The 8,169-nt window shown below is 41.0% G+C and overlaps 1 non-coding gene across 1 annotated transcript; it reads left to right on the top strand.

The window, feature by feature from the left end:
• The first annotated feature begins 291 nt into the window (after positions 1-291).
• On the top strand, positions 292-398 carry LOC120267981. Its single transcript, XR_005538652.1, has one exon. It is a non-coding gene; the product is annotated as a small nucleolar RNA R71 (small nucleolar RNA).
• The last annotated feature ends 7,771 nt before the right edge of the window (positions 399-8,169 follow it).

Raw genomic sequence — 8,169 nt, 5'->3', positions numbered from 1 at the left:
GCTCTAGCTAAAAAATCCAATAAAAAAGGACAACAGGAAGTATCTAACTTCTCGCTCAATGATTCAACCTGGGCCGCCAATGAGGTAACTGCATCAATCTCATGAAGTCCGGCTACTTTCTTTCTGTCCCTTATGTTCCACTGATAACTATTCATAGCCATTTCTTAAACGAGATGTCGGGCCTCATCGGGGGTCTTCCTTCCTAAGGTATCTCCTATTGCAGCATCAAGTAACTGCTTTGTGCTTGGGTTCAAACTATTATAGAAAGTCTGAATGATCATCCACTCGGGAAACTCATGTTGAGGACATTTCTGCAGGATTTCCTTGAACCTATCACATGTCTCAAATAGAGACTCCAATTCCATTTGCACAAAAGATGATATTTCATTCCTAAGCTTTGCGGATTTTCCAGGAGGGAAATATAGGGCAAGAAAAGCCTCTACCATCTAATCCCATATAGTGATCGATGCTGTAATTAATGAATGTAGCCATTAATTTGCTCTTCCTTTCAAGGAAAAGGGGAAGGCTCTCAACTTGATAGCATCATCCGTAACATCATTAATCTTGAGTATGTCGCACACTTCCAAGAAGTTCTCAATGTGATTGTTTGGATCCTCATCGACCAAACCATTAAACTGTGCCGACTGCTAACATCTGGATGAAGATTGGCTTGGCTTTAGCTCAAAATTCTGAGTCGTAATCGGTGGCCACACAATACTAGACTATGTGCCCAAAACTACGGGTCTGGTATAATCTGAGAGTGTCCACTGCTATTCATTCTATTCTGCCATACTATCTAACCTTTTACCTTTTACCTCAGCTTTATTTAACTGTTCTTGCACAGGTTCTTTTCCCCTTCTATGAAATGTTTATTCAAGTTCAGGATCTCCTTCAACCAATATCGAAGGGTTCCCTCTGGTCATAACCTGGAGCTGCAACCAAAGAAAGAAAAACAAATTAGAATGATGGAAGAAGAATAAGAAAATGTGAAATAGAATAAATGGTGAATAGCTAAAATAGCAAAGTGCAAAGTGTTTCAAAAACGCCTATTCCCTGGCAACGGTGCCAAAAACTTGATAAACGCCGATGCGTGTGTACCGCTAGTGCACGGGTTTGTCGAAGTAATAATACCCTAGTGAGTGGGTATTGGTATCCATAGGGAATAGAGATTAGAAACACAAGGATTGCTATTTAATGAAAGTGAAGATGGATCGATAGTGGTTTGAACAATATCAATATGTAAAGAAATAAAAAGAACAAGAAAGGGAGACGCTATAAAAAATGAAAGGAAAGGCAATAGATAGAAAGTGGGGCACCCGGAGATTGCTCCCCTAGGACTATTGCTTCAAGTGCACAACCAACTATTATGTCTCCTAACTGATGCTTAACGTATCATGGAAATCATAAAATACACGGTCCCAAACCTAAGGTCAACCGTGACTAACCTACCTATGCCCTGGTGGAGAAATCGCTCAGTCTCAACACTTGACACTGTGCAAAGTTGCTTAAAGCTCTAGGGACTCCAAGTGATAAACCCAATTGCCTAACATAGATCTAACCCTTTGGTCCAGACGAAAGACCCCTAGTCACAATTAAGCCCCAGATAGCAAGGATTACTTCAACGCTTCACTCTGTTGCTTGCGCAACTAAGCCCAAGAGGATTTTGTCTCTTAGCACTTCACTCTATTGTGACCGCAAAGAACTCTTGGAACGTGGAGGTAGGATAAATCACACAAGAGGGGAAAGGGGACGTTCTGTTACCTCTCGACTCACCCTCTCACCCCTCTCCAATCTTGCTTTGTCTAACCCTCATGGTGGGTCACGCATTCATAATGATTACCAATGTAGGCTCTCAAAACTAGTGTGACTCTAAGGGAAAACCCATTCAACAAGGATTCAAGATTAGAACTCAATTAAAGACATCAATTAAAGAAGCATAATAGAAAGGTCAAATAAACAATATCATCCTGGAGTTTACAAGTCCAAGTACTCAGTAGGGGTTTAGCTCTCCATTGAGTAAGATACAATTAATAATGAAATCAAAAGTAAAAGCATGCAATACATAAGTAAAACCCCCTTGTAGTCCATATTGATGGTCTTGTGGAGCAGGCTCGTTTTCTCCAAGAGTTCCCTCGTTAAGCCTAGGGTCCTCGCTGTATCGATGCCGACAAAAGCTCCCCCAATAAAAATCTTGCGAGGGAAAGTGGTGTTGAAGGCTGTAGAACTACTCCAAAAACCTTGCCAAAGCCTCTTCAAACCCTAGCCAAGATCACCTCCAAAGATGGAGAAAAGATGAGAAAAAGGTAGGGAAAAGGATCCTCAAACTGGCTGATGTCGCGGCTTTAAATAGGCTGGAATCGGGCATCCACACTTGCTACAGTTCTCCACAAAAATACTCCCGAATCCACACTTTTCATCAAGGCAACATGAACGGGCATACTTCCATATGGTAGAGTAGATCGTGTTGCATCTTCAAATTAAAGCACATTTGATGACAATCTTGCTATCATTGCACAAATCCGAACACATGAGTGTGGCTGCCTTTGTGCCCCTCCAATTTGCATATTCCCTTGACCACAATGGAGGTCGGCACACACACACACATGTCTTTGAGCACAACTTGTGTCTTCACTTGTGTTCACCTCAAGATTTCATCAACAAAGTGCATTCACAATCTACTTTTGCTTCTTTCTTTCAAACTTGTCCCCACAACCCTACATGCACAAAAGAACACAAATACAATGTATAAGTGATATAATCTAAAAAAAGTAATGCTTATAGTAAGAAAAGAATACATCATATTACTAATACACAAGCGCTTATCAGTGGTATTGATGGGAAGAATCAAACTGAGCATGAACCTTTTCGAAATTTCTTCCAAGTGATAGTTCAGAGATGACAGCGCAGATTTTTCAAACTAATAAAGCACACAAGCTAGCTCACAATTTTGATCCTGAATCTCAACAATGTGATCAACAACTGATTCTTATAAAGGATGGTTGATTATAGGCTGCTCATGGATGCAACAACATGAAGTGGAATGTAGTGCAAACAGTTGCATCTTCTGTTCTATGTCTCCAACCATTTATGTGATTGTATCAAATATTTCAGTTATGTTGATCATTAGTCCTGCTACCAACAAAAGAAAAACAAATCAGAATGGTGGGAGAATAAGAAAGTGTGAAATAGAATAAGTGATGAATAGCCAAAATAGCAAAGTGCAAAGTGCTTCTAAAATGCCTATTCCCCGGTAACGGCACCAAAAATTTCACACACTCCTGTGACTACGTATTGTAAATGCACGGGTTGTCAAAGTAATAAAGTACCCTGGTAAGTGGGTAGTCGTATCCATAGGGAATAGTGCTCAGAAACAAAAGAATTACTATTTAACTATAGTGAAGATGATTCAAGTGTGGTGTGAACAATATCAATGTAAATAAAAGTAAAGAAAAGAAAGGAAAGCACGATAGGGATATGAGAGGTAATCGATAGAAAATAAGCCACCCGGACATTGCTCACCCTAGGACTATTGTTTCAAGTGTAAGACTAATCACTATGTCTCCTAACTGATGTTTAGTGAGTCGTGGAAATCCTAAAACACATAGTCCCAAACCTAAGGTCAACCGTGACTAACCCTCACACTATGCCCCAGCGGAAAGGGATACTCTCAACAACTAACAATGTGTGGGGTTGCATGAAAATCTAGGGACTCTAAGTGATAAACCCTACTCCCTAATATAGATCTAACCCTTTGGTCCAGGCGAAAGAACCCTAGTCGTAATTAAGCCTCAGCACTAAGGATTACTTCAACACTTCATTCTGTTGCTCACGCAACTAACCCCCAATGGAGCTCGTCTCTTAGCACTTCACTCTCTTGTGACCACAAAGAACTCTTGAAAAGTGGATGTTCCGCTACCTCTCGACTCATCCTCTCCTCCCTCTCCAACCTAGATTTGTCTAACACTCATGGTGTGTCACTGAAAACGCCCCTTGCGTGTACCCGCAAGTGCACGGATTTGTCAGAGTAATAAATCCCAGGTGAGTGGGTATCGTATCCACAGGGAGTTGCATTAGTCGGGGCAAGCAGTTGTGATTGAGCCAATCCTTCAATCGTGGGAGGAAAAGGCAGAAAAGTGAGACCGAGGACGGAGAAATGTTTAAAAAATTGTGGAGTGGTTGGTCGTAAGACAAGAGAAAGAAGGCGACAAAAATATTTCGTACACGGAGCACTGGGCAAGGTCGAAGTCTCCTCTCTCTGGCATTAACGGGTCTTAGTAGGGAATAAAATTACCAAGATTGCTATCTAACTAAGAAAAGATGGAATAATGATTTTGTTTATAAAATGTAATGAAAGCAAGAATAAAAGAAACAAGAAAAAAAGAAGCACAAATAGATGAGAGGTAAGGCAATCGATAGAAGTGGGGTACTCGGATATTGTTCCACCTAGGACAATTGCTTCAAGTGCAAAATCAACTATTATATCTCCTAATTAACGCTTAATGAGTCGTGGAAATATTTAAACACATGGTCCCAAACCTAAGGTCAACCATGACTAACTCTACAATATGTCCTGGTGGAGATATCGATCAATCTCAACAATTCACACTGTGTAGAGTTGCAAGACACTCTAGGGATTCCAAGTGATAAACCCTATTCCAATGTATAGATCTAACCTTTTGGTCCAGGCGAAAGACCCCTAGTCGTAATTAAGCCCTAGGTGCTCAAGTCACATCAACGCTTCACTCCGTTGCCTCTGCAACTAAGCCCCAGCGGAGTTCATCCCTTAGTCCATTCACTCTACTATGACCGCAAAGAACTCTTGGAATGTGAAAGTATGATAAATCACATTGGAGGGGAAAGGGGACGCTCCACCACCTCTCGACTCACCCTCCCAACCCTCTCCAATCTTGCAATGTCTAATCCTCACGGTGTGTCACTTACTCACAAAGGTTACCAATGTAGACTCTCAACCTTAGTGTCACACTAAGGGAGAAATCATGCAACAAGCAATCAAGATTGAAACTCAATTAAAGACATCAATTAAGGAAAACATAATATAAGACTAATGAAACAAATACATCATAGGTTTCACAAATCCAAGTACCAACTAGGTGTTTAGCTCTCCATGGGGCTAGTTACAATCAACAATGAAATCGAATGTAAAAAACAAGTAATCCATAGAAAACCCCCTCGGTATTCATGTCAATGGTCTTGTGGAGCAGCCTCATCTTCAACAAAGTTCCCCTTGTCCGGCCTAGGGCACACCTCGCCGGATCGATGTCAACAAAAGCTCCCCCAATAACCTTCTTCCAAGTGGAGCGCGGTGTCAAATCCATAGAACCACTCCAAAGACTTGCCAAAAGCCTCTCAAAACCCTAGCCTCGGCCTCCCAAAAGATAGAGAAAAGTTGGAAAGAAGGGTGAAAAGGATCCCAAAAATCGGGATGAATAGCGGCTTAAAGAGGGACGGAATCGGGCATCCATACGCCCCTGTGGATTCTCCACACGGGCATGGGGAAATTTCCACATGCCCTTGTGGATTCTCTGGAAACCTGATTTTTGGCCGGCTATGAACAGTAACTGGTACAGTGTATTGCTACAGTGATGCGCTACAGTAAGGTGCTATAGTACTCCTCCAAAACACTCCCAATTCCACACTTTTCATCGAGGCAACATAAACAGGCACACATTTATGCCGTAGATCGCGACTCTTCTTTAATTAAAGGCCTCACTAGTGAAGATCTTGCTATCAATGCACAAGTCAAGATACGCAAATGTGACTGCCTTCGTGCTTCTCCAACTCATTATAATGACTTAAATACATGGAGGTTGGCACACATTTACGTATCTTAGAGCCCCACTTGTGTCTTCGCGTTTGTTCCTTCCAATATTCCACACAATAGTGCGTTCACGATCTACTTTTGGTAACTTTTCTTAATACTTAGCTTTACAACCCTACATGTACAAAAGAACACAAATACATATTAGCGCTTAAACCTAATAAAAGTAATACTCATCGTAAAGAAAGAATACTTCGTAAAGAAAGAATACTTCCTTAACACACAAACACTTATCAGTAACGCATCCAAAAAGATTACTAAGATAGATTCTCAACCATAAAGTCACTCTAAGGGAAAATCAATGCAACAAACATTCAAGGTTGGAACTCAATTAAAACATCAATTAACGAAACACAATAAAAGGTCAATGAAACAAAATCATCCTAGGGTTTACAAGTCCAAGCACCCACCAGGAGTTTAGCTCTCCATGGAGCAAGATACAATCAACAATGAAATCGAAAGTAAAAGCATGCTATCCATAGATAAAACCCCCTTCTAGTCCGTATCGATAGTCTTGTGGAGTTACCTCGTCTTCTCCAATGGTTCCCTTGTCAAGTCTAGGCATACCTCACCGAATCAAAGCTGGCGAAAACTCCCCCAATATCTATCCTTTGAAGGAACTCACCGTCGAAGCCATAGAACCACTCCAAAGACCTAGCCAAAACCTCTCAAAACCCTAGTCGCAGATGAATTTTCACACGCCCGTGTGAATTTCCTAAAGTCAACTTTCTGCGAGCTGTGAACAATACTGTTATAGTGTTTTTGCATTGATTTGCCACAGTAATTATTATAGTACTTCGCCAAAATACTCCTGAATCCACACTTTTCATCAAGGCCACATGAATGGGCACACATCCATGCAGTAGATCACGTTGCGTCTTGAATGAAATCACATTGATGAAGATCTTGCTAGTATTGCATAAATCGAAACACATGAGTATGACTTCCTTTGTGCCCCTCCAATTTGTATATTCTCTTAAACACAATTGAGGTTGGCACAGACTCAAATGTCTTTAAGCACAACTTGTGTCTTCACATTTGTTCAATTAAAGAACTTCATAAAAAATTGCATCCATGATCTACTTTTGGTTCCTTTCTTCCACAATTATCTCCACAACCCTACATGCACAAAAGAACACATATACACAAGAATAAGTGATAAAATCTGAGAAAAGTAATGGTCAATGTATGAAAAGTACACTTCATGGTACTAATACACAAACACTTATCGCCCGATTTCTATTGGTGGTACCACTTCCGTGGAACAGGTTGATTTTGTAGAAAATGAAATGAGAGGCCAAAGAAATACATATAGCAATACCTATAATCCGTGGTGGAGTCATCCAAACCTTTCTTGGAATAATCAAGGGCAATAGAAGACTATGGCACCATAGGGTTTCCAACAACAACAAGCCTCGAACATGACAATCGAGTTTTAGGGTTGGAGAACCGGATGACCGATTTAGAGAAAGCTTTGACCAAGTTCATTCAATCGTCGGCTACAAGATTTCAATCGGTTGAGGCCACACTTCGCAACCACACTGCATCATTGCACAAATTAGAGAATCAAGTGGGACAAATTATGAAGTCACTCTCGGAAAGACCTCAAGGGAGTTTGTCTAGCAACAAAGAGATCAATCCAAGAGAACATGTGAAAGCGATCACTTTGAGAAGTGGTCGTGAAGGTTAGAGTAGACTCCCTAGTGAGAAGACAAATGTTGAATCACTCGAGGTTGTGGAGGTTGAGGATAGAGCCAAAGAGAAGGAGGTGGCACCCCCACCATACAAGCCAAGAATCCCTTATCTTTCAAGATTGAAGAACGACCAACATGATGAGCAATACAAGAATTTCTTGGGTTTATTCAAGCAGTTGCATATCAACATCCCATTTGTGAAGGCGTTGTTGTCTCAAATACCTCGCTATGCAAAGTTTCTCAAGGACCTCTTAACCAACAAGAGGAAGTTGGAGGAAAGTGCATCTGTGATTCTAGATGCTTCATGTTCGGTGGTATTGCAAAAGAATATGCCGAACAAAAAGAAAAACCCCGGAAGTTTTATCATTCATTGTAATATTGGTAATTTGGGTGAAGAGAAGGCATTGGCAGATTCAGGGGCTAGCAGCAACGTCATGCCTTACACATTCTTTCAGATGTTAGGCTTGGGAGAGCCTAGGCCCACTCTGATGACACTTCAATTGGCCGACCGAACAGTTAGACATCCGTGGGAAATCATTAAAGATGTACTTGTGAAAGTTGACAAGTACATATTTCTTGTAGACTTTATGGTGTTGGATGTTGATGAGGATGATGAGGATCCATTGATACTTGGGA

The sequence above is a fragment of the Dioscorea cayenensis genome, chromosome 8, assembly GCF_009730915.1.
Source record: "Dioscorea cayenensis subsp. rotundata cultivar TDr96_F1 chromosome 8, TDr96_F1_v2_PseudoChromosome.rev07_lg8_w22 25.fasta, whole genome shotgun sequence".
In the NCBI taxonomy this organism is placed as follows: Eukaryota; Viridiplantae; Streptophyta; class Magnoliopsida; order Dioscoreales; family Dioscoreaceae; genus Dioscorea; species Dioscorea cayenensis.
Note: the sequence above shows the minus strand (reverse complement) of the source record. Positions and strands in the feature narration are given on the sequence as shown.